Source organism: Rhinolophus sinicus, linkage group LG15 (genome assembly GCF_036562045.2).
Source record: "Rhinolophus sinicus isolate RSC01 linkage group LG15, ASM3656204v1, whole genome shotgun sequence".
Lineage (NCBI taxonomy): Eukaryota > Metazoa > Chordata > Mammalia > Chiroptera > Rhinolophidae > Rhinolophus > Rhinolophus sinicus.
Genome location: NC_133764.1, coordinates 10,134,591 through 10,162,488, shown reverse-complemented (window position 1 = coordinate 10,162,488; position 27,898 = coordinate 10,134,591). Strand labels below are relative to the sequence as shown.

Genomic DNA, 27,898 nt, shown 5'->3' with positions numbered 1-27,898 from the left:
GAGAAAGGAGCAACAAAATTTGTTAATAAGGTTTTTTCTTTGGAATAGATTTCTCAAAGTAGGTTTACTGGATAAAGGAGTATAGATATTTTTAGGCTCTTAATAATATTTTTCATGTTGCTTTCAAAGAGTATGATAGCAACTTAAACTTCCACTAATAATGTATGAGAAGGCTTATTTCTTTGTACCTTTGCCTGCAATGACTATATATATATATATATATGTCAAAATCAAAGCTCTCTACACCTTGATCTTGGACTCCCAGCCTCCAGAACTGTGAGAAAATAAATTTCTGTTGTTTAAACCACGCCGTCTGTGGTATTTTATATGGCAGCCTGAGCAGACTAATATACCATCTCAAGTCCATGGGCAGATGAGACTCTTTGGATATGATTCCTTAAGTACAAGTCCTCTCAATCTGAATACTTGTGACCTAAAGAGACAAGTTATCACCCCCTGCATATCAACACAATGGTGGGACAGTCAAAAGATAACCTTATAGACATTACGTCTTAAAAAAGGGGAAAACGAGAGATACAGAATAGTCACACATTGGTCAATAGTAAGTCTGAAGTCCAGCTGGGAAAATGTTGAAATTTCCTTGATTAGGACTCAGTCTTATTTCTGTCCAGGAGTGAGTCTCTATGATTTTTTTTTTTTGTTTCGGATATAATTCACATAAAATTTACCATTTTAAACTATACAGTTCAGTGGTTTGAGTATATTCACAATGTGGTGCAACCACCACCAGTATCCAATTCCAGAGCGTTCACATCATTCTAATCATTTCCCATTCCCTCAAGCCCCTGAAAACTACTAATCTACTTTCTGTTTCATTGGATTTTCACTATTCTGGGCATTTCATATAAATCAAATTATATGATATGTGACCTTTTGTGTCTGGCTTCTTTTGCTTAGCATAATGTTTTAAAGGTTCATTCATATTGTAAAATGTTTCAGTACTTCATTCCTTTTTATGGCTGAATAATATTTCATTGTATGGATTTGCCATATTTTGTTTATTTATTTGTAAAATTATGGATATTTTTGTTGTTCCCACCTTTTGGCTATCGTGAATAATGTTGCTATGAACAAGTTTTCATACAAAAGTTTTCAGTTCTCTAGGGTATATGACTAGGAATGGAATTACTGGCTCACATGGTAACTCTATGTTTAATTTTCTTGAAGAATTTCCAGACTGTTTTTCAAAGCAACTGCACCATTTTACACTCCCATTAGTAATGCATGAAGGTTCGAATCTCTACATCCTTGCTAACACTTGTTATTATCCATATTTTTTATTCTATCTTAATAAATGTGAAGTACTTTCTCACTGTGGTTTTGATGGGCATTTTCCTAATGCATTTCCCCAAGATGGCATCTCATGTGCTTATTGACAATTCATACATCCTCCATGGCTCTGCCTGCTCTGCTTTTGGCTCTACCTGCTGAATCATCCTTCCTTTTCCATGAAAAGCAACCTGTGTTTGCAGCTGTGCTGTTTTCTCAGCCTACTTCCAGCTAGTAGAATTTTGGAGGTCCAAAGGCCTCTTTTTGTACCATCTCTATTGTTTTCAGACCAAGCTGGTGGTGTTTCTGCCACATAATTCTATTAAAAACTTTGTAGTCTCCTGTGAATCTTATTGAGATCCACTCCATTAGACAAAAATGGCTTCTAGGCAAAGAACGAGGTTAGGAATCTGAGCATTTTAGCTGATTAGTTCTGGTTCAGCATCTCTCATGAGACTGCAAAGCATTGGCTGGGGCTGCACAGACCTGAAGGTTTGTCTAGTGCTGGAGGATCTCCCTCCTGGATGACTCACCCGTGAGGCTGTTTGCCGGAGGCCTAAATATATAGCCATGTTGACAAAGGACTGTTCAAGAATTCTCGTGACATAGCAACCAGCATTTGGTCATTCTCAAGAAATAGTAACCAAGAGTAAGCAACCTACCAGAAAGAGCAAGGAGGTAGCTGTAATGTCCTGTATGATCTAGTCTCAAAAGTCATACCATCACTTCCATCATATTCTGTTAGAAGTGAATCTGTAAGTCCAGTCTATACTCAAGAGGAAGGAATTAAACCCCATCTTTTAAAAAAAATTTTATTGGGGAATATTTGGGGACAGTGTGTTTCTCCAGGGCCCATCAGCTCCAAGTAGTTGTTCTTTAATCTAGTTGTGGAGGGCGCAGCTCACTGGCCCATGTGGGAATCCAATCGGCAACCCTGTTGTTCAGAGCTCATGCTCTAACCAACTGAGCCATCTGGCCGCCCCTAAACCCCATCTTTTGAAGGGGAGCATCAGTGAATTTGTGGACATATTACCATAACACTTAGATACAAGATTTTTTCCCCCAAAGGACAGCAGGATTGGAATGGCAAGGAACACGGTACTATTTCAGTTCATGCACACTGTTGTTTATTTGCTGGCTCATCTGGTTACCTTGGGGCAGCCCCCATGCCCACAGTTCTTCCAATTCCTGCCAAATTCCCCTTCAGCTCATCCAATTCCTGGGCGAAATTTATGTTCAACTCCATGATGAAAGGCACAAGCTTCTCCTGCAGGGCACTCCCATTATCAAAGTTGGAGACTTGGAAGCAGTGAGAGACCAACATAGGTATCAATCCAGCCTCAGAAGTTCTGGCTCAGCCTTGCAGGTTCCAGTTTATTTTTTACCTTCCCATTTCACATCTTCCCTTCCTGACTGCCTACTCTAAGAACTTCAGGTTTCAGAGTGAGTCACAGAAACAATAGCCTCACATAGACTGTGTAACTGGCTCCCCACTTTCATAAAGTAAATTCCTAAAACAAATCCCTTATTATATGTGTCTCCTAGTGGCTCTGCTTCTCTGGTTGAACCTTGACTGATACACCAGTGAAACCACCTGCGCCTGCTATTGAGCCCATCCTTTGAGTTTATTTCAGTTATTGTATTTTTCAGTTCTAAAATTTCCAATTATTGGTTCTATATATCTTCTATTTCTTTGCTGAGACTTTCTATTTTTTTCATTTGTTTCAAGCATATTTGTGATTGTTCATTGAAGCATTATGATGGCTACTTTAATATCTTTGTTAGAAAAACTCCAATGTAGAATCATACAATATCTGTTCTTTTGTGTCTGGTTTATTTCATTTGGCATAATGTCATCAAGGTTCATCCATGTTGTAACGTGTCAAATTAAATTTTTCTTAAGGCTGAATTCTGTTGTATGTATATACCACATTTTGTTTATCCATTCATCTGTTGATGGACACTTGGGTTATTTCCACCTTTTGGCTGTTGTGAATAGTGTGGCTCTGAGCACTGGTATATATACATCTCACATTTGTAACTTTAAGCCAAAGAGGCTGCCAGTTTCAGTAGCAGCCATTTATTATCCTATGGTAGTCATTAATGCTATTCACCAAATATTTCCTGCTCTCTACCTTCTGGGAATATACTGAGATTGCACCTCTGACTCCCTCGTGATTGGGTGGGGTCATGTGACTAGTTCTGGCCAATGGGTTGTGAGATATACTTCTACTTCTGGACCAGAGCATTTAATTGTCAGTGTGAAATCTTCTAGAGATCTCATTCCCTCTGCCAGAGTAACTGGAAACATTCAAGATACTGGCAGACCTGTCACCCTGGAAGCTAGAATGAGGAGACATGGAGCCCATAGCTGACCATATAGTGCTATGGACTACACTGTGTTGCCCCAAATTCATATATTGAATCAGTAATTGTTGCATGGTTGTATTTGGAGACGGGACTTTTTAGAAGTAATTAAGGTTAAATGAGGTCATAAGAGTGGGGCCCTGATCCGATAGAATTAGTGCCCTGTTAAGGATAGACATCTAAGAACGTGTTTTCTTTCCTTCTCTCTGTGGACACACACACACACACACACACACACACACACACACACACACACGAGGACATAGCAAGAAGGTGGCTGTCTGCAAGCCAGTTCTCAACAGAAACCTAACTGGCTGGCACCATGATCTTGGATTTCTGGCCTCCAGAACTGTGAGAAGATAAATTTCTGTTATTTAAGCCATCCAGTCTATGGAATTTTATTATGGCAGCCCAAGCAGACTAAGACATGTAGTGTGAGAATTTAGCCTAGTTGTTAAAAGCTACTAAGATTTTAAGGTTCGTTATTATCTCAACATAACTGAGAGTATCCTGACTGACAAAACTCCTTTGACTAAAAGGAAAAGAGAAAGACAGTGAACCTGAATCTCTTCTGACTTACAAAGGCAACCCCAATACTTACATGTATAGCTGGGATTTACAGACCTTGGTTTGAATGACAATCAGATAGCAAGGCTTGAAGAAGCTGGTAATATTGTGCAAGAGATATTACTAACAATAAATTTATGAAGTGTGAATAACTAAAGAAACTTATACATAATCTTGATAGAAAGGAAATGGAAAGATTGTAAGATCCAGCACAGGTATACCTTTGACATTTGCAGCTTTTCTCCTCAATATAAATTAGGATTTATATTCTGTGTATCTTTGACCTAATATCTTAAAGAACACACTTCAGATTTCTAAATTGACTCACTGGTCAGCATGCTGTTTTTCACAGCACCAGAATGAATAAACTTTTATCTTAGAAAAAGCTTTTTTTTTTTAACCCTACGGCTGCTGGTTAAGCTTGTAGTATATGGCTGTAGGCAAGATTAGCCAGTCAGCACTAAAGCAGAAATATAAACACGGTGAGTAAACCAAGTGCCTCAAGAGAATAAGAGAGTCCACAGACAGGGAGAAAACATTTACAAAAGTTACATCTGATAAAGGACTGTTATTCAAAATATACGAATAATTCTTAAAAGTCAACAATAAGAAAATGAACAGCCTAGTTCAAAATTAGGCAAAAGATCTGTATAGATATCTCATCAAAGATGATATACAGATGGCAAATAAGCAAATACAAAGATGCTCAACATCACCTGTTATTAAGGAATTGCAAACTGAAACAAAGAGATACCGCTATATTCCCACTTGAATGGCTAAAATCCAAAACAACATCACATCTGATAGCAGCAAATGCTGGCAATGATGTGGAGCAAAAGAAACACTCATTCACTGTTGGTGGGAATGCAAAATGGCACAACCACTTTAAAAGACAGTCTGGCAGTTTCTTAGAAAACTAAACATACTCTTATCATCCAATCCAGCAATTATACTCCTGGGTATCTGCCCAAATGAACTGAAAACATACACCCACACAAAAATCTGCACATAATTATAGCAGCTTCATTCATACTTGCCAAAAATTGGAAACAACTAAAATGTTCTTCAATGGGTGAATGGATAAACTGGTATATCCATATAATGGAGTAGTATTCTGTGATAAAAAGAAATGAATTTTCACAATCCATAAAAAGACATGGAGGAAACCAAAATGCATATTGCTAAGTGAAAGAAGCCAGTCTGAAAAGGCTACATACTATATCATTCCAATCAGATAACATTCTGGAAAAGGCAAAACTATAGAGACAGTAAAAAGATCAAAGGCATTTGGAAGCAGGGAGGGAAGGATGAATAGGTGGAACACGGGGTTTTTAGGGCAGTGAAACTATTCTGTATGATGCTATGACAGTGGATACATGTCATTTTACATTTATCAAACCCATAAAATGTACAACACCAAGAATTAACCCTAATGAAAACTATGGACTTTAGGTGATAACGATGTGTCCATGCTGGTTCACTGATTTATAACAAATGTTATCACACTGGTCCTAGATGTGAATGAGGGGGTTGGCTGTGTGTGCATTGGGGGGAGGGCATGTGCAAACTCTGTACTTTTTTTTCACTGCCCAATTTTGCTGTGAGCCTAAAACTATTCTCAAAAATAGTGTATTGATTAAAAAAACAATAAACCAAGTGCCAAGAAAGAGTCTATAGAGTTTATAATTTTTCACAATGGAGAAAACACAAAGCTTATAATTTTCTGCCTTCACAGATCATAGACAGAAACAGGCTAAGAAGCCTGTTTTGCAGCAAAAAGTGTCACTAAGGGATTCAACTAATGGGAAGCAAAAGTTGTTCTGAGTAGAGACCACTGTTTGAGGAGAAGTTGGTCAGTGGGATAGAATCTGTCCTTGGTATTTGTGAGAAATTGGGGCTCTGTGTCTCTTTAGCTGAGCAGGAAATTGTCAGACACTCTGTTGTACTGAGTCCCTGGAATATAAAGGACAGAAAGGGGAACGGTACAGGACTTGAGGACTTTTAGCACCTTTTAGGATCTGCAACATGACGTTTGCTAGGGCTTGAAGACAGAGCGATTGTTGCTTGAATGGAATCCTGCCACTGCAGGCTACAGACCAAACTGCAAGTTTTTGCCTTGTAGCCTAGGGGACTGGTCACAGAAGGCAAAGCTGTCTGTCCTCTTTGGTGAGACTCTGCCAATTCTTTCTTTTTCTAACATAATTTCAGACTCATAGAAAAGTTGTAAGAATGATACAAAGAATTCCTTGATACTCTTCACTCAAATGCATTACTACATTTGCTTTATATCTGCTTCTCAACCCCTCTACACACACACACACACACACACACACACACACACACACACACACACTTTTTTTTCTACCATTTGAGAATAAGTTGCAGACATGATAGCCCTTTACCCCTAAATACTTCAATGTGTGTTTCCTAAAAACAAGGGCATTCTCTTATATAATCACAGTACAATTCTCAAGATCAGGAAAGTAACAATGATACAACACTATAATCCTCAGACAATATTCGGATTTTGCCAATTGTCCCAATGATGTCCATTATACAAAAGAAAATCTTGGCTCACGCATTGCCTTCAGTTGCCATGTCTCTTTAGCCTACCTTAACTGGAACAGTTCTTCAGTCTTTCTTGCCTTTCGTAACATTGACTTTTTGAAGAGTACAGGCCAGTCATTTTGTAGGATGCCCCTCAGTTTGGGTTTGTCTCTTGTTTCTTCATAATTAGATTCAGATAATGCATTTTTGGTAGAAATATCACAGAAATGTTGTGTTCTCAGTGCATCCATCATATCAGGAGGCACCAGTAGTCGTACCAATACTGGGGATGTTAATTTCATCACTGGGTTGAGGTGGTGTCTGCCAGGTGTTTCGATTGGGGATCCTGCCAAATCTATTTCCCTTGCAAGAAATCCCCTAATACAAAGTAGGCAGAATGAAGAATGTTCCCCAATAAAGTGCAAACCATCCTTCAAAACTCAACCTTTCTGTGGAGTCCTCACTGAGCACCCATTTACACAGTCAGAAGTCTTTGCTTTGTGCCCTGTTTCAGCACTTAGCACTCTCTCCCTTGACTGTTTACTTGTTGGTACTTCCGAAGATTGTCGCTGCTGGAAGCTCATGGTGGTGTCCAGAGAGGACTCATCCTGGAGCAGTGGTGACTGGGTTCTTGTCTCTGTGCAAGAAAGAAATCAAGAGCAAGATAGATGCAAGAAAGCAAAAGTGATTTACTGAAAATGAAAGTACACACTTAAGAAAGTGCGGGTGAACTCAGAGAAGAGTTGAGATATGAAGTCCTAATCAGGGGTTTTTATCCCTCCAGGTGGAAATTGGTGACATCCCACTGGCATAGTTCATTCATCTCCTCCCCCTGGGCAGAACCCTCTGTTTCCTACTTTTTATTCCTTATTTGGTTTCCCCGGAACTGTGATGGTGTCAGAGGCATGATTGGAGTTGTAGTAACGGCAATGTAGATGACATTATAATGACATTAAAATTAGCTAAAGGTCAGGTGTTTGGTCACAGGGATCAGTCTACCTGGATGAAACAGGTTCTTGTTTTTCTCCAGCTGCGAGTACTAGATACAGTCATTTGTTACCTGTGTAACCAGTGAGGCACCTCACATTGTACCCTGGAGAGTGCTGTCAATTTCCTGGGCTATCTATTCTGCCTCACGACCAGCACCATGCCTCGCACATACTTGGCGTTTGTAAGTGTTGAATGAATGACAGTGACAGGCCTGAGAAGTGGCTGGGTAAGGAGAGGTGGAAGAGGAAAAGTGAAGATTGACAATAGATTTCTCAGGAAGGAGCCCCTGTTCCCGATACAGACAGCGACTGCATCTGGAGAGGAAGAAGTGTCTGGACTGGCTCCACCCCATTTCTGGCAGAGAAGCAGTGTTTCAGGCCTGGAAGGCGTTTAGGTTATTCCTGGTGACCTGAGTTATGTGTTGAAGCAAGATCCTAGTGATTCCTACTATTAAGGGAGCCTTTCCCAGGATTCCTGCCATTGCAGGAGAAAGACAGGCATAAAGAGAGATGAGGGCCTTCAAAGAACCGCACATTCGGTATTGAGGTGCAGCGGAGGGAGGAGAGAAGCAAACATCTGCTAACTGAACACTCACTCAAGCTAAGAGTGACCTGTCTGTGCAAAATCCAAAGAGGAAAGGCTCACAAGAGCTCATTTGCTAATCATTCATACTGTAATGTCAAAGGGAATGCCTAAAAGTGAAAAGAAATCTTAGGCCAAAGTTCCAGGTGTTGAGAAATTATTCTGAGCCTGGGGCTAGTCAACAGAAGGGAATTAGCAACTCAAATTAAATAGAACAATAGAGTCTACAAAGGAGACTTGGGGGAAGCGAAAGGCAAAATATCAGGACCAAATTTTAAGTGGAAAAAGGTAAAGTCTAATTAGAGCCAAACCTTAACAATAAATCTTTACTCAATTATAAATAAGAAGAGTAGACATAAGATAAACAACATTCTAAAAGGCAAAGTCTCATTAAAGCGGAAAGCCAATTTACACAGGAAACTCATATTTCCTGTCCACTTTGTTTGCTTGGAAAACACAGTAGAGCAGACCATCTGGGGTTATTAATTGTGGGGTAAAAATGTCAGAACCTGGGTAAACAAAGATTAGCACCAAGATAACAATAATAAAGAGAAACTAAAAAAAGAAACCAAGTTGCAATAAATTCAAAGGAATAGAATTCTGGACAAAATTCAGAAGATTCCAGGGGCAAACTTATTCTGCCATTGGTTAATTTTTGAACAAGAGTTATGGAAGGGCTCTTGCGTCTTTATATTTAAAAGTATCTCAGGTTTCAAATAAATTTCCGTAAAACTTATATAAAACAAACAGAAAAATGTGTAAATCACACATTTAAAAACAACCCCCTCTCAAACCTTCTCTCTTAAAATTTCACAACCCAAAGCCAGTGAACCTGAAAAGTATGCAGAGGTAAATAGCCCATGAGTGATTGAACCTGGCCTGGGCAAACCATGATTTAATGGTCTGTTGCACTAATGCCCAGAGAGCATGCAAAATAGTTTGGAAGCAAGAGTGAAGTCTGAGCTCCTCCAGTGCCTCCTTCTCCCCTTCTCGATGCTAATTAATGACATTCCAGTGCTTAAAGAAAACCACTGAGAATAAAAGCACAGAAATAGCAGAAGGAAATGTTCCTTGTTTTCTTAGAGCTGCAGAAAAGCAGATTCCATTCTACAACATAAAGCTAGTTATGATGAAGTGGTAAATAGAAAACATTCACTAAAGTATCAATCTTTGACTCTCCCATCTTCTCTCACCTTTCTGGAAGTGGGGACATGAGCCTTGATGGAGAGCTCAGGCGCTGAGGTTCTAGGAGAGGCAGGAAGCAAAAAAGTACAAGAGGACAGTTTCTACACTACACAGTTATTGTTGGAAGAGAATTTTAATACAAGCTGGTTCAATTGTCTCTCATTTTTCAATGAGGAAACGAAGTCCTGGAAAGAGTGACTATGGGAGGGTTTGGATCAGCCAATAGCCTGAGTTTCTTTCCATGATGCACACAGAACAAGTACAACCAAAAAATTCACATGACCTGAGGCCATAATACCAAAGCTGTAAAGGTTGTTGGGACCAAATTGTGTCCCAACTGGATATCAGGTTTGGAGTCAGCCTAAGTTATTATCCTGTGAGCAATGGGAGCCACTGGAAATTCTTGAGCAGGGCGGGGGGTTACAAGCACTGACCTTGGACTTAGAAAGACTTAGATTTGACTCTTGGGCTAGTTAGTAACTTTCTGAGCATCATTTCCTCTATAAAAGAAAGAAATTTAAGTCCTTAAATTACTTTGCCTATTTAAATTCATTTTTCATCTTCAAACCACTTTATAGATTTGTCATTAAATAGCATAAGGAACTTAAAGCACTCAACACTATAGATAAGTCAGCATTTAATAGTGTTAACTATTATTTTGAGCAATATTTTACTTCCAGAAGGTTCATAGTCAGGTTGTCTCTCAATGAAGCAACATAACAAGGGCCCGACCTGGGGGAATGGAGAGATATAATAGATTTAGGAGACATTTCCAAGTTAGTGTATTAGTTATCTATTGCTGCATAACAAACCACCTCCAAACTAAATATCTTAAAAACAATAATCATTTATTTTTCAAATGAATCTGCAATTTGGCTAGGGCTTATCTCTGTTCCATATAGCATCATCCAGGGAAGATCAACTGGGGACTGGTGGGTCCTCTTTCCAAGATGGGTTATTCACATGGTTGGCAAGTTGGTTTTGGCTGTTGGCTAAGAGCTTAGTGAGGGCTGGGGGCTGAGGGCCTTGGTTCCTTTCCATGTGGACCTCTCCACAGGCTGCATGGGCTTCCTCATTGCGTGGGCTTCCTCAGAGCATGGTGGTTGGGTTCCAAAAGTGAGCATTCCAAGATAGTGAGGTGATATTTTTGTGACTTAGGCTCAGGAGACAAATGTCATTACTGCCTCTGTACTCTACTGGTCAAGGCAGGAACAAAGGCCTACCTAGGCTCAAGGAGAGGTGACAAAAACTTCATCTCTTGGTGGGGTTCTAGAAAAACATGTGTTATAGATATAAGGTGCATCCACGTCTGGAAAATATAATCTGCCACTGGTAGAGATGACATATTTAGCAAATGATTGACTATGGGCAGTGAGGGAGAATGAGGCACTGAGGATGACTAAGATTTCTGGCTTGGGTGACCCCATGGTGCCATTCATTGAATTAGGGAACACAGAAGTAAGGGCATTGAAACAGGGTAGAATACTTTTGCTTCTCTCCCATTTGACTCTTAACCATAAATTCTAGCCTGAATTTCTCCCAAGGCCTTCAGACAAATAGTTCTAATTGTCTAGAGGAATTCTGCAAAAACAGCCTCCTGAATAGGTGGGAAAAGATATGCAAAGCCATGACTACCATGTTTCCTTGAAAATAAGACCTAGCCAGACCATCAGCTCTAATGCGTCTTTTGGAGCAAAAATTAATATAAGATCTGGTCTTATTTTAATATAAGACTGGGTCTATATAATATAATATAATATAATATAATATAATATAATATAATGAATATAATATAATACCGGGTCTTATATTAATTTTTGCTCCAAAAGACACATTAGAGCTGATGGTCTGGCTAGGTCTTTTTTTTGGGGAAACACAGTATTTATCAAAAATTTATAGGAATTGAGGAGAGATCCAAGATGGCGGAGTAGATAAACACTGTTCCTGCTTCTTTCCATGAACATATTAAAATTACAACTAAGTTAGAGAACAATCAACCTGGAGAATCGTCTAAAGTATAGCTGAACAGAAGTTTTATAACTAAGGATATAAAGAAGAAGCCACATCAACACTGTGACTCCCTGAGACCCTGCCTCACCCAACTTGTGTATCGCCCAAGGCTTTATAAGTGGCTGAATCTTAAGGGAGCTGGCAGGTGGCAGCAGGTCTCAGGATGTTCTGGATTTTTGTGGAGCTCCCCCAGGCCTGGTACTGGTGGTAGATGTCCTCAGTTCTCTGCGTGGCCTCTCCCACACACCCCCAGGTTTAGCACAGGCAATGAACAACCATGGATTGCTTTGTAGCTACTATTAGGTAGTCCCCAGTTGGTCACAGGCAGTGGGTGACCAGGGCCTGCACTGGAGCGCCTCCCAAGAGGCTCCAGAACCAACATACTTAGAAGTTGACTTCAGACCACAGCAGCGCACCACCCAATTAGCCCCACAAGCAGCATACCCAAAGGGCAGTCTTAACAGGCATCACTGGGGTGAATCCCACTTAGGGGGGTAAGCCTCCCACACAGCAGCCTGTAAGCTGTGGACATGGCCAAACCCCATAGCCAGTCAGCCGGAGAGTCAATCCCACCCACTAACATGCCAACAGCAATCAAGGCTCAACTATAACAGGAGGGTGCACACAACCCACACAAGGGACACTCCTGGAGCACCCAGAGTAGGTGACCAGAGAGACTGTGTCAGGGCCCCACAAGGCATCTACTGCATAAGACCACCCAGCCAAGACTGGGAGACATAGCAGATCTACCTAATACATAGAAACAAACACAGAGAGGCAGCCAAAATGAATAAACAAAGAAATACATCTCAAACGAAAGGAGAAAACTCCAGAAAAAGAATTAAACAGAATGGAGAAAAGCAATTGACCAGATACAGAGTTCAAAACAATGCTCATAAGGATGCTCAAGGAACTTAGTGAGAACTTCAACAAAGAGATAGCAAGCATAAAAAAGGACATAGAAATCAGAAAAAAGAAGCAGTCAGAAGTGAAGAATACAATAACAAAGGAAAAATGCAATAGAAAGAATCTCCAGGGGACTAGATGAAGCAGGGGATCAAATCAGCAATTTGGAAGATAATGTAGCAGAAAACACCCAATTGGAACAGCAAAAAAAAAAAAAAGAAAAAAAAAATGAGGACAGTTTAAGAGACCTCTGGGACAACATCAAGTGCAACAACATTCTCATCACAGGGATACCAGAAGGAGAAGAGAGAAAGCAAGGGATTGAAAAGTTATTTGAAGAAATAATGACTGAAAACTTTCCTAACCTGGTGAAGGAACATAGAAGTCCACGAAGTGCAGAGAGTCCCAAACAAGATGAATCCAAACAGGCCCACACCAAGACACATTATAATTAGAATGGCAAAGTTTAAAGACAAAGATAGAATCCTAAAAGCAGCAAGAGAAAGGCAACTAGTAACTTATAAGGGAGCTCCCATAAGATTGTCAGCTGATGCATAGGGGATATATAGTCAATGATATGGTAATATTAGGTTGGAGCAAAAATTATTGTGGTTTAAAAGGTTAAAAATAATTGCAAAAACCTCAATTACTTTTGCACCAACCTAATAGCTATATATAGTGCCGGAGTGTACTAGACTAGTCAGGGGGACCATTTCTTAAATTATATAAATGTTTAACCACTATGCTGTAGACCTGGAATTAATAAAAAATAATATTGAATGTCAACTGTAACGAAAACATTTAAAAAGGGGGGAAAGGTGAAGGGGACTAAGAGGTCCAAATTTCCAGGTATAAAACAAGTAAGTCGTCGGGATGTAACACACAGCACAGGGAATATAGTCAATAATATTTTCATAGCATAGTATGGTGTCAATTGTAGCTGGACTTATCATGGTGATCATTTCTTTAGGTATATAAATGTTGAATAACTATAGTGTGCCACTGAATCTAATATAATATTGTATGTTAGGTATATTTTTAATAAAAATTAAAAGAAAACAACAAAAAAACCCTGATTTACAGGAATCTCAGGACCCAGACTCAGATCAGTGTGGGGAGGAGGAGTGGGTGAGAGGTAGTGGGGTGGTGTTAAGAACAGACTGAGAACTAAGAGATTCGAAGATTTCCCTGCTATTCCTGGGATCCCATCTCTTGCTCTGCCCATCTCCTTTCCCTTGACATAAAAGAAGTCTGAATTCTGGGCTCTCTTAAAATGGATTTGAGGAACTATTAGGTCTCCCATCTTCTCAGTTGGCATCTTCTTGATGAATAAAGCTTTCCTTATTCCAAACCCTGATGTATTGAGTTTTTGCCTTTTGAAGTGTTGGGCACACATGACTTGAACTGTTAACAGTATTGTTAAAGTATTTAAACAAGGAGGCCATTAGTCTGAGGTGGCTCTAAAGCCTCGGTAGCCTTCATAAGCAAACCAAAACCTAAGCCACAGTTAAAGTACTTGAATCTGAAACTTAAGAACAACCAATCACAAATAACTAACTAGGCTTTCTCCCAAAAGGCAACTGCTTCAGTTATTACCAATCACATAATTGCTTTGCTTCCACAGCTTCCCTATAAAATCTTGCTCCTAGTTCATGTCAGGGGCGCTTCCTAACCACTTTCAGTTTGGCACTGCCCAATCTGAAACAATATTTGCTGAACTAAAGTCTTCCAAAAATTTTAATGTGCCTCAGTTTACCTTTTAACAATATGTTTGGTGTGCTTATTGTATCAGTGACACTGTATCTTTTAAATGTAACAGTGACACTATATCTTCAATTTTGAGATTTAAACCTGGGGTGTAATTCGATTTGACATTTGGAAAGTTTTTCTTTTCTTTGCTCCCTTCCCCTCCAGCCAAACCTTAATGATTCTGTTTACATTTACTATGCATGTCAGTTTCAATGGTTCCGTTTACTTCAAGCAAGTACATGCCTGGCCTAGTGACTTGGGAGAGGGTTTTGCATCTGTTTGGGATCTACTGTCCCAGAGGCAGGCCAGCCTCTGCGAAGCGCCTTTTTCCTGGAGTTGCCCGACCAGCCTAGGGGGCAGATGTTTGGCTCCAACTTAAGTTTACACAACATCTGCACAAGTTTAACCACACCTCTCCCCACCCGAATGAACAAAGCTGAACACAATAGAAGATTCCACTACAGGTGGAAGCAGTTTACATCCTGGTTGGAGAATATAAAACCCCAGCTAAACAGAAACCTGCTGCAGCTGTCTACTCTAGACGCTAGACCTGGCAACTCTTCTGCTGGTTTTTCCCTTCTTAAATAAACTTTCTAACTTCTATTCCTTTGTGCCTCATGAATGCTTTCACAACCCACGAGTGAGCAACCATGACAATTATTAGTACTGAGAAACCCATAAAAATTAGAAGTCTGGAGCTTGGGAGAGGGTTAAGGAAGTCTTGCACAAAAAAGTCTTTCAGTTGAAACAGATGAGAGAAGAAATGGTCATGGATGAGACAGGGGAAAAGAAAGGTTCTTGGAAAAGAGTATCTCAACAGAGGGAGGAGAGAATAGCAGTGAGAGAGGAATGAATGAGTGGTCATAAATAGAAGAAAAACACTTAAGTTCAGTTTCACGCAAAGCAAAAAGTAGGTGGGTGGGGGAGTGGAAATGTATTTAACATCACAAAGTCAAGATGGATTAGGACTGAGAAAGTGAGATAGAAAAAAACCATCGGGCAGTCAGGGCCATGGCCATGGTGGAGGAGATTAAGGCCGAGACCATAAAAAAGCCAGAGGAAATACTTTAATAGCTCACAAAGCCATTGAAGCCGCAGAGCCTGCCAAGACTATCAGCTCAGGTGTAGGGGGAAGGGCCAATCAGCTTGTAGTTAACAATTTCAAACTGCAGAGAGCAAGTGCAGTCTGAAGAGATAAAGTAATAGCCCCTTGTCAATCACAGGTGTCAATCAAGTGGTCCCACAACTGAAAAGGAACAGTCCATCACCAGATAAAACCCCCAAGCTCCTGCGAGCCAGGCCTTTTTGAGCCTTGCCTTTGCTCAGGGCTGCTCCAAACCCTTTGGAGTGTACTTTCTCATCTAATAATGGCCTTGAGCCACTGCTTTCTGCTAGGCCCACTTTTTTGGAGTGTACTTTTTCTTCTAATAAACTGCTTTTTCACTACTTTACCTCGGTATCTTGTTCAATTCTGTGCTCGAGACACCAAGCACCTGGACATCGTGCCGAGAAGGGCCTGCTCTCCTGTAGAAAGGGCCACTGGGTTTAGCAGATGGGGTGCACTGGCAACCTTTCAGAGAGTAATATATAGAATGTACCACCTAGTATTTGTGTAGCCCTTTAGAGTTTTTAAAGCACTTCCACACATGGGGTGAAATGCCCTGCTAGAAAAAACACACAACCGTTTTTTCTTTGTTAATAGCGGAAGTGAATGGATTAAACACTTAAATATGGCCTGGGACGATAAAACTCCTAGAAGAAAACATAGAAGAAAAGCTTAATGACATTACGCCTTGGCAATAATGTCTTGGGGATGATACCAAAACCACAGAGAACAAAAGCAAAAATTAGACAAGTGGGACTACATCAAACTAAAAAGTTTCTCCACGGCAAAGGAAACAACAGAGTGAAAAGGGAAACTATGAAATGGGAGAAAATATATGCAACCCATATATATTACGAGGGGTTAACATCCAAAACATATAAAGAACTTCTTCAACTCAATAGCAAAACAAAATAAAAACAAAAAAACAACCACCCAAAACAAAAACCACACAGCCCAATTAAAAAACGGGCAAAGGACTTGAATGGATATTTCTCCAAAGAAGACATACAAATGGTCGGCAGGTACATGAAAAGATGCTCAACAACACAAGTCATCAGGGAAATGCAAATTAAGTCACAACGAGATATCACCTCACACCTGTTAGGAATGCTATTCTCAAAAACAAACGGAAAAACAAAGTGTTGACAAAGATGTGGCAAAATTGAAACTCTGGTACACTGTGGGATTGTAAAATGATGCAGCTGTTACTGAAAAACAGCCTGGAAGTTCCTCAAAAAAATTAAAAATAGAAATATTATATAATCCAGTAATCCTACTTCTGCATATTTATCCAAAGGAATTGAAATCACGATCTAGAAAGATATTTGCATACCCATGTTCAATGCAGCATTATTCACTATAGCCAAGATCTGGAAACAACCTAAATATCCATTGAAGGATGAATGATAAAGAAAATGTAGTATATACATATAATGGAATATTATTCAGCCTTAAAAAAGAAGGAAATCCTGCCTTGAGGACATCCTGTGGATGAACCTTGAGGACATTATGTTAAGTGAAATAAGGCAGTCACAGAGGACAAATGTTGCATGATTCCACTTACCTGAGGTACATAAAATAGTCAAATACATAGAAGCAGAGAGTAAAATGGTGGTTGCCAGGTGCAGGGGGGAGGGAAATGAGGAGTTGCTATTGACGGGTATAAAGTTTCAGTTATGCAAGATGATTAAATTCTAGAGCTCTACTGTACATTTTGCCAGTAGTAAACAATACTGTATTGTATACTCAAAAATTGTTATGAAGGTAGAGCTCACGTGAAGTGTTACCAGAGTCGAAAAAAAAGAAAAGAAAAAAAAGCAGAAATGTGTTTGAAGACCAGAGGAGCTCTTTCCGCTGAGTTCCTGAACCCCGGGAGCAGATGCAGAACTGCAGCGGTGCGCTCAGCCTTGAAGAGCTGAGCATGTCCTGACTCAGGGCTCCAGCAGGCCAGCGCTTTGGAATGTGACTGCGCATGTGAACAGCCAGAAGGACTGTGTCACAAGGGCATCGCAAAGAACGCTGTGCCAATGGCAGAAGCCAGGATGGAGGACTCAGGCCAGCATGGACACAGATAGGACTTGCCCAGTTTGGCTGCTGTACTGCCTCCAGCAGTCTTTCTTGTTTTCTGCAGGAAAGGACTTGCTCTGGTTTGGCTAGTCATTCTTGGTAGAGACTGAACTCTCCCGAACTGGAGGGAAAAGTGTCCGTCTCCTATGCTCATAAATACCCTCTCTAATAAACCTGATCACAGCTCTGTGAAGTTGAGATTATCATCATCCCCATTCTACAGATGAGCTCTGAGTTCAGGGGACGTGTTCCAGCTTGCCTATCTGGTTTATGCAGAGGCAGAGCTTGAAACCCACGGAAGAAAAATGCTACAGGATCCTCACTTCACTGTTAAGTAAAACCTTTTATAGCCCTCTTTCCGTTGATTTTTCTTAGTTAAAACTGAGTTCTATGGGCCTCATAACAGAATTCCAGAGATTAGCCTTAAAAAACACGAGTCTTCATAATTAACGGAAGGAGTCTTGGAAAGATATGGCAACAGTCTCCTGCAGATGTGGAGGGAGACATACCATTCTGTATCATAAAACTAAGCCAAATAATCTAGTTGGAAAGATATTAAAACTTTTCTCAAGAATATCTATTTTGAGATTTATAGGCTTTTTACTGCCACCAATTTCTTCTATTTTCTGTTAAAATAAACCTGTCCTTGCAAGTGTTATTTGATCAGTGGGATTTTGTAAGTCTTCTAAGACTTTAGAAATTGCCATGCCTCGTAAAAATTACCTCTTAAAAAACTGTCATTCTGATTGGCTGCTGCTATTAGGTTGAACTGTGTTGCTCCCGGAGATGCTGAAGTCCTAACATGTAGTACCTGTGAATGTGATCTTATTTGGAAAAAGTGTCTTTGTAGATGATCAAGTTAAAATGAGGTTATTAGGGTGGGCTCAAATCCAGTATGATGGGGTTCTCATAAGAAGGGGACATTCTGACACAGGACAGACATGCAGAGGGAGAATGATGTGAAGACACATGGAGAAGCCAAGGAGCACCGCAGGCTACCAGAAGCTAGGAGGGGCATGGAACATACTATTCCCCTTCATAGCCCTCAGAAGGAACCAACGCTACTGACACCTTGATCTCAGACTTCTGACCTCCAGAACTGAGACAATAAATTTCCATTGTTTAAGTCACCCAGGTTGTTATGGCAGCCCTAGGAAACGAATACAGCTGTCCTGAAAATAATGTAGCAATTATGGTATCTCCTTATCAGTAAGATTTTTAAAATCAAGACAGGTTCACTGGGCACTTTCCTCTTCTCCCACAAGCACGAAAGAAAACGTAAAAACTCTCAAATAACTTGAGTCTGTTTAATTTAAATTGATAGCCCTGATCTAAGTCCAAGTGCTTCACCATCACAACACAGCTGCACATGAGCACAACACTAAGCATATCTACCCATTTATTTTTCTTCTATGGTTAGCTTTTGCACGTTTTTTATTGGTTGCTCTTTTCATTATTTGTAAGTGGTCTTTTTAAAATTAGGTACCTTATGTTTGTTTTAGATGTTGCAAATATTTTTTCCCAATCTGTCATTTCTCTTTCACTTTTTCAGATATTATTTTCCACAGATATTTAACATTTTTATATAACCTAGTGTATAGTAACCTTTTGTTTTACGGCTTTTGAATTTAATGTATTGCTTAGAAAGCCTTTCTCCATTTCAAGATCATAAAAATCTTTTTTCCCCCTAACATTTTCAGTTTTGTTTTTTATGTTTAGGGATCGGACCTCATTTTTTTCCAGAAAGCTAATTGATCCAGCACCATTAACTGAATACAACCCCTTCCATTAATATGAAATGCCACTTTTATCATAAATTCCTAAAGATATATGGGTTTGTTTCTGGCCTTTATTTACATGCTGATTTCACTTGCCTTTCTTAAGCAATGGGCCACAGAAACATACATGCATATATTTTGAATGGCCCAGATGATGTCCAACTAAAGAATGCACACATGGGCTGCCTTTAGGGGATTACCACAAATAGCTTCAGTCATTTGTGGCCATGCAGAAACGTGGGCCTAATGCGGCCAGATCTTCCAAATTTTCAAGAGGTGCTAGACATCCAGATTTTTATATGAAATCTATAGTTTTGAAAATGCTGGTGATCAGTTTTTTAAATTAAAAAACATTATGTGGACAAAATACATTTGCAAGCTGAAAGCAGCCAGTGGTGTACAACTTGGTAATCTCTGTTCCAGATGCTGAAATGTGATAATACAGAATAAGGTTAGACTGGGTCTAGGTGTTCACCTCCAACTTTCTTCCACTTCCAACAGCAAGAAGAGAGGAAGAGTGATGCAGCAGCTCCGGAAACCAAGGTTATTTGTAGCCAATGCCTGGAAGACAATAGTGTTATCCCTCATCTCACCTCTCACCCATGAGTTGTTGTTCCTGGTTCGTCTAGCAACCAGGAGGTAGTAGGTCAGCATGGGGGAGGGGATGGTTGCCTTAGCTGTCGGGCCTCCCAGACTCTGCTAGGCTGAGTGACAAAGGAGGAATGGAAAGTGTGGTGCTGGCCAAGGACAGATAAGATTCTGGCCCTGCAAAACAAACTGGACAGTGATATAATCTCCTTTCTAATAATAATGCAGCCTCCCTGGATACCCAAGTTAACACTGTTTAATCAGCAAAGGAATGGCAATGGGCAGAAGAGTCCAACTCTCACATGGAGTATAGGATCTGCTAGCAGCAGGGACAACTCACATGGTAGAGCTTGTTATTTACAGAGCAAGCCCCTTCACACACATTGTCTCACTGTCTCTCACAACCCTGTGAATTAGGCACAGGGAACAGGAAACCAGCACTAAGATGCAATTAGAATGGTTTTCAGATAACTCTGGGATATGCAGGAAGGATGTATGGAAGAACAAAGGACTGTAGGTCCCTTCTCCCTCCCTGTGTCCATTTCTGCAGAATCATTTATTCATTCAACAAATTTGTACTGAACACCTCCACTGGGCAAGGCGTTCTTCCAGGCCGCGGGAACACAGCAGTACACGGATCCTGGGCATTAGCCTTCCCTTTGGCTGGGTCAGTGCTCCTTATTCTGAACCATGACTCAGACTGGCCCTTGCTCTACTCTTCTCTAATTGGAGCAGTGGCCTCAGGCCAACTTTTGCATTTTGTTCGAGTCCTTGGTTGTTTCCCCGGCTATTGATCATTTCCTGGAATGCACTGACCCATTCAGGACTACGTGCTTTTCCTATGCTTGAGGCATAGACAAATGTAGGCACAGACAAGGTAGACATAGACAAATCCCAGCCATGCATTAATTCTCACCTACTTTAAAAATGTTTCAAGCACACAATTCCTGAGGGCAGGGATGACATATCAGTTTCTCCTGAAGCAGGAAATAGAGCTCAGCTGGTGAGGTGGCCAGTCTCTATGGCATGGTGGATCAACCTCTTTTCTTCTCAATACTTGTCCACCTACATCTTTTCCTCTGATGCCCCCATCTTGTGGGGTATGTGTCGGAGGAGCAGGAAGAAGGGGAAGGAATATGTACCAGGTATGTAAAGCAGCCATCAGGTCTATACATTTAAGACCTCATCAGTTCAAGATCTGCAGGCAAACATATTCCCCCATTGACTGTAGTGGGTAGAACTACAACCCCCCAAAAGGTATGTTCAAGTCTGAACCCCCAGTACCTGTGAATGTGACCTTGGAAAAAGGGTCTTTGCAGATGTAATTAGGTAAGGATCTCAAGATGAGATCCTCAATTAGGGTGGGCTCTAAATCCAATGACATGGATTTGGTGTCCCAAGGGGTCCTTAGAAGAGATAGACAAGGAGAACACACACAGAGACAGAGGGGAGAAGGCCATGTGAAGATTCACATGAAGACAAGGCAGAAACTGGACTTAGGCCACAAGCCCAGGGATGCCAAGCATTGCCGGCAGCCATGGAGAAAGGAGAAAAGCATGGAACGGATTCTCCTTCAGAGCCTCCAGAAGGATCCAACGCTGCTGATACCTTGATTTTGGGCTTCTAGCCTGCAGAACCGTGAGAAAATAAATTTATGTCGTTTTAAGCTGCCCAGTTTATGGTAATATGTTACCGCAGCCCTACATCACAGACATGGGTCACTTTCCCCTTTGAGCAAGGACTACCACGGACCACTTGACCTGACAGTGCCTTCCTTACTTTCCCCTGGGGCCTTAGGCAACAGTTCTGAGATGGCTGTATGATGTCCAGAGACACCATGAGTGTCCACCCAACAGGTGTCTATTCACCAGCAGAAGAGACCTGGGGCCCCTTGTGAGGTGCTGGGCTCTGGAGCTTTAGGAGTGGGATCAATGTTTTCATCAATATCAGATCTCTCTGCTCCAATCTCAGCCCATTCTTCCTGCCTGATCCACAGGCTGTTTTCTAGCTTTTCTTTGGCAATTTCTAGCTCTTTCTCAGTTTGTAAAATGGCCACGGTTTCCCTGGGTAAGTGTGAGGAATACAGTCCAAGTTTGGCTTTACAACCAAACATTGCCTCATAAGGGCTCTGCTGCAAGGACACATTGAAGGCTTGATTCCTTATCATCTGCATGAAGCGCAGGCCTTCGGCCCAGTGATGTGAGTGGTGACTTTGCATCCAGGCACTTAGCATGTTCTTGACATCATGGCACGCTCGCTCCAGGGAGTCCTGGCCTTGGCCAGGATGGTACTTACCAGGGACAATCTTTAGGTCTGGCCATACCTCACTGAGCTCATTAACAACCTGGTTTGTGAGCTCTATGCCACTGTCAGATTCCAACACGCTGGGTGTGCCAAGAATTGTGAAAATATCCAATAGGACACTGACCACCTCATGGGCCTGTCTGGCTTTTAATGGTTGTAAAATAATAAACTTGGTTAAGCGGTTCTGATAATATAAAATAAACTTGAACTCGCCATCAGCATTTGACTGCATGTCAAGTATTTCAACTTGGCATCTGGAGTCAATATCCTTGAAAGGCATGGGCTTGGGTGCAAGGCCTCTCTTGGGTGGGTACAGGGTTCTTCTGATGGCACTGTTTACACAGTCAGATATAAGACAATGACTTCTTTGGTGATATTCCCATATTTTGCTTGCAGCTCTTTGAGCATACGCGTCCGCCCACCATATCCAATATTGAGATGTGTATCATGAAGAATACCAAACAACTCTTCCTTATGTACATAATACCGTATTCTATCGCGTTCTCCATGAGTAGCCTCTATTAGCTTCTCTGTGCCCCGTACAGAGATCACGTCATATTTTGCTGCGTGGCGATAATCACGTGATGATTTCTTCCCCTTCTCCTTAGCTTCTTTGACTTCCTTTATTGTTTGAAAGTACTTTTCTTTGGAAAATACCTTGCTGTTGTAACTTCTGCTTTCTACTAACTTTGTCACGCTTATAAGAAACTTTTTTCTCATGTTACTTATCTCCATTTCCATTTCACTTGTATTTGAAACATTGGGGGGATCATTTCCAGCTCTCTGCAAGGACACATTGAAGGCTTGATTCCTTATCATCTGCATGAAGCGCAGGCCTTCGGCCCAGTGATGTGAGTGGTGACTTTGCATCCAGGCACTTAGCATGTTCTTGACATCATGGCACGCTCGCTCCAGGGAGTCCTGGCCTTGGCCAGGATGGTACTTACCAGGGACAATCTTTAGGTCTGGCCATACCTCACTGAGCTCATTAACAACCTGGTTTGTGAGCTCTATGCCACTGTCAGATTCCAACACACTGGGTGTGCCAAGAATTGTGAAAATATCCAATAGGACACTGACCACCTCATGGGCAAACAAAATAAAGCAACTAGAAAGCCAACTAAGACGATTCAAAACCAGAGCATGTAAACAGCATTTCAAATCAGTAGGATATATATATATATATATATATATACACAATATGCAGTCATTTTAGACTTTAGGCAAACAAAATAAATAATGAAACCATTAGCTTATACAGTGAAACCTAACTAACTGGTCTTTATAAATTGAACAGGAGAGAGGATAAATGGAAATCCCTAAAGCATTACAGGCTAATATCTTACCCTCCGTACCTTTTAAAATAATATAAATGGGAAAATGTTGCTAGAAGGTACCACATAATACAGTAGTCCCCCTTTATCCGTGGTTTTGCTTTCCACAGTTTGTTACATCTGGTCAACCTTGGTCCAAAAATATTAAATGGAAAATTCCAGAAATAAACAATTCATGAATTTTAAATTGCACACCATTCTGAGTTGCATGATTAAATCTCTGGCCATCCCACTCAGTCCTGCTGAGAACGTGGACAAAATCATCCCTTTGTCCAGCGTGTATCCATGCTGAATACCACGTTACCCACCCATTCATTAGTCACTTAGCAGCCCTCTTGGTAATCACAGTGACTGTCCTAGTATCGCAGTGCTTGTGTTCAAGTAACCCCTATTTTACTTATAATGGCCCCAGAGCCATTCACATAACTTTTATTACAGTATATTGTTATAAGTGTTCTATTTTATTATTATTAATCTCTTACTATACCCAATTTATAAATTAAACTTTATCATAGGTGTGTATGTATAGGAAAAAACATAGCATATGTAGGGTTTGGTACTGTGTGGTTTCAAGTATCCGCTGAGGTTCTTGGAACATATTCGCTGTGAATAAGGTGGGGGCTACGGTAATAGCAAACTCTGAACTTGAAATTAGCACTAAGGTGGGCTTTTTAGCATTACCACAATTAACATAAACAATTAATTTCTTGTGGTTGAACAGTCTGTCCTCATTTTAGGAGAATCAAAGAGAAAGCGTAGGATATTTTTAAATGATGGCTTTTCTGTCAAATGTACATAGGATTAGTAAATAAGATTCTGAGTCCTTACCCTGAGGGATCATGTTCTCATAACTGTCCAGCATTGTGTCCCTGCAGCAGTCCTTCTGAGAGGCTTCAAATACTTCCAATCTTTGGTCATATCCTCAAATGTTGCTGCCTGCTGAAATGACACCAGCTGCTGACAAAAGGACCAGTCCGTCTGGGGAACCTGGGCTAAGGAGCAGCTGCAGCAGGACTGGGGAACATACAGTAGAAAGTACCAGGAACAAAAGCGTGCCAACATAAATGATTCTGGATGTGAATCGTGAATATTACACAACAGACCTTTACTTCTATTTGAGTAAAGGTCTCATATTCAACAAGATGAGTCTAACTTGGTGGGTGAGGAAAAGGGGTTTTGTCCACCTGGGAGGTCTGTAGGCCTGGCCTGTTTTGACACTGCCTGAGATGGAGCCCACATATTTCAAGAATGAAGCAGAATCCAAGTGAATTTGAGCACTCCAAGGCGGGGAGATACTTTTGGGTACAGGCTTGATGGATCTGAACAGAGGTAGCAACATATGTTTCCAGAAATGGAAAAATTAACCTATAGAGATGTGTCAGGAGATTGTCATGCTAAAAAGGAGATACCCCAAATGGAGTCCACACTCCATCAAGATTGGAGAATTCCTCAGAGAGAAAACTTGATAGTCAGGTTCTAAACCAAGATTCCTTAGAACAACTCCAGGATATGAGATGGTGATGAGGCCAGGGGAAGAGTTCATATGATCACAGGTATTCCAACAATCTTGGAAAACAAGATCCCTGGGACCCCAGCCATCAAATGAAGAGCTGAGGGGCAGAGTAGAATCCGGAGAAGCAGAGAAAAATGGAAATGTTTAAAAGCTCAAAGCAAGAGTCTTAATTAAACTGAGCCTACTTCCAAGTTCCTGAAGTTTCTCCAGGAAAACAGCTTCAAATTCTCTTGCTCAGTATCATTCATTCACCAAGGAACATTCCTGATTTTAAGACATTAGTGACTGTAAAACCATTGATTTAATGACTTTTTTTTTGAGAGGAAAAAACAGAATCTAGATTGAACATTCAAATTTAAAAATGTGAAAAACACACATTTCAGAATTGAAGAAATAAGATATTTGCACAATGCTCTTTAAGCCGGAGCTCAAGATCCTAAGTGCAAACTGATGTTGTAATGCTCTGAGAAGTCCTGCAGCACAAAAACCCAGGTTGTTTCATCCACCAGTGTCATTTAATCACTGACATGGGACTTTGTTTCTGAAGAAATATCTATTATCATCCCACAGTACTAGTGGTCCTCAAAAGAGACTCGAAACCACAAGGTATTTAATAGGATCCAGGAAAGCACCTTCCAGACCCCCCACTAAACCCAGCATCTCTCAGAAGTTGAATGGCTGCACTGGCCACTATTTGAGGGCCTTCAGGGTCTTGCATAGGAAGTAAAAGCCTCATCTCCATCTTATAAAAGAATTTAGAGGAAAGGCTGGAAACAATTCACAATCAAAAGAGCATAATCTCAGTCTTAAAATAAGATGTGGTCCTTACTCTATACCATGAAATTCTAAAGCATAGCCCAAGAATCACATTTGGCTAACAGACCTATTTTGGTTAGTCTATCCAGTGATTTTTTTTAAAAATCGAATAATTTACAGATTAGGAGATTTTTTTTCTACACCTTCCAGATTTCATGTAAATCTCTACATTTCTGACTTTCTTGACAAATGGGAAGATCTGGCCACTCTGAAAGCTTTGCTGCCTGGTTGGAGATGCAGTAGCTCACTTTAGAGGCTGCACTCTTCTGTTTCCCACAGTCCCCATGCCACCTGTTATTCACTTTACCTGTCCACCCCTGTAAATTATCCGAGTTTTCAACACCTGTTCTCAAGTAGCATGAGAGAAATGCAGTCAGCTTCCTGGTGTGACCTGTGCTAGTGGGGTAACGGATCTGGAAACATCTCCCTCCTGACCCTCTGATTCTTTGCTTTGGCTATCCCATCCCCACCCCGCACCTCAAATGTCTTTCCATTGATCTTACAAACCACACCCAGTTCAAATCAGCTTCCTTCCTGATGCATTCAGCAACTTCGGAAATCAGCCACTTCTCCCTCCTGTGAACAGCACTACTCACCGGAGCACTTTGTTGTGTATCGATTAGGTTCAGGTGCACACAACCTAGAAGGTAGGGGCTAAGCCCATCTACCTCGCTGTATCCCCTGAGGGCAGATGAATACAGAGCCGAGACAAAAGATGTTCAAAGGGATGTTCAAAGGGTATCTGTCAAACACTTCGCTTGCAGGTGTCATAACGAGGCAGGGGCAGAAGTATGGTTAAGAGTCTAGGTTTGGGAACTCAGTTTCTGATCCTACTGTTTACTGTTACTCACTTGGACGTTACTGAGGCTTCAGTTTCAACTATAAAATGGGGAGAGTACTAGTTTCCATCACCATGGGTTATGACGACTCAGCGATCATGCAGATAAGGCATCTTCCACAACACAAACTCCCGCTTATTCCTGACCACTAGGTTCGGGCATCACCTTCGTGTGGCCTATCTCCTGACTTCGCGGACTCAGCTCCCAACTTGCCAGGCTCCACACCGGTTCAGCCCGCTTTTCGCCGCCCCCGCCCAGTTCTCAGAAGGCAGCCAGCTCAGGGCTGAATGAACACGTAGGCTGCGGTTGGAGGGCCGGAGACCACCGAATCCCGGTCATTTTGCAGAAGGCCCAGAAGTGGGAAAAGATGCGCCAGGAGCCGCAGGGTCCGGAGTCCCCTCCACCCATTGGTAGTACACCCGCACCGCTCGTGGCCCCATCTCCGCCCGGCAGGGTTCGGAGGCCGCCCGCCGCCGCCGGAAAACGGCTCTGCGCCGCCCGGAAGCCCCGCCCCCACGAGCCAGGGACGGAATCCCACTTATTCTCGGAGAGGAATATGGTCTTCACAAGAGTCCTGCCCTTGTGGGCTGCTCCGCGCTTTGCATAAGCTGCGATTTGAGACAACCAAGGTGATACCCAGGGCTAGCTTAGGTGTGACCTTGACTAACCAAGGCACTAACTCAGGTACCCTGCAGCAAAACTGGTTACCTATTTCCTTACATTGTTGCAAAGCCTTCATAAAATAAACCCCTCTAGCCTGGAAAGAACTGGTTTCACTATTCTATTTAAATGCTTAAAAATGAGGAAGGGCAGGAGCACACATACGGCCAACACGACACCATTTTACTCAATCCTTTGAGAACCTCTATTTTAGATGAACACTTTTTAATTTCAGATTGCAACCTCAAGATTTGTTAAGTTTTGGTCTAACGGCACTCACCCAGCACCAGTAAATAAAAGATAGTAAAGGGGGTCCTCCGGCATTCCACAGAATCTGAGGTTTTTCAGTGTTATCAGGCACAGCTTTAAGCAGTGGTCTACTGGGAAGACACTATAGCTCAGCTCCTCTATTCTCAGCGAGACTTTCTATTTAATGGCAATATAAAACTTCTATGCAAAAAATTTTTAATACGCTATGTCCATATAGCAGGCCATTAGGAGAAAGGCAGTAAGACAGCTTCAGGAGAGACAGTTCCCAACTAGCCTTTTATCCAGACCTTCTCAATGAGCCATGGTGTACTCCAAAATGCTACTGGCTGCTGTTAAAAAATACACCCTATCACATCAGTCCTGATTTCAGAAAACTGTTAGGACACAAAATTGGAGTGGCCTGACTCTAGATAGCAAATGTCACCAGAACT

General features: G+C 41.3%; 1 long non-coding RNA gene across 1 annotated transcript; it reads right to left on the bottom strand.

Annotated features, from left to right (window-relative positions):
- Positions 1–255: 255 nt before the first annotated feature.
- On the bottom strand, positions 256–26,419 carry LOC141568820 (uncharacterized). The gene is made up of 3 exons (XR_012492035.1): positions 24,198–26,419; positions 9,537–10,260; positions 256–7,408 (listed from the first exon to the last, which is right to left on the bottom strand). It is a non-coding gene; the product is annotated as an uncharacterized LOC141568820 (long non-coding RNA).
- Positions 26,420–27,898: the final 1,479 nt, after the last annotated feature.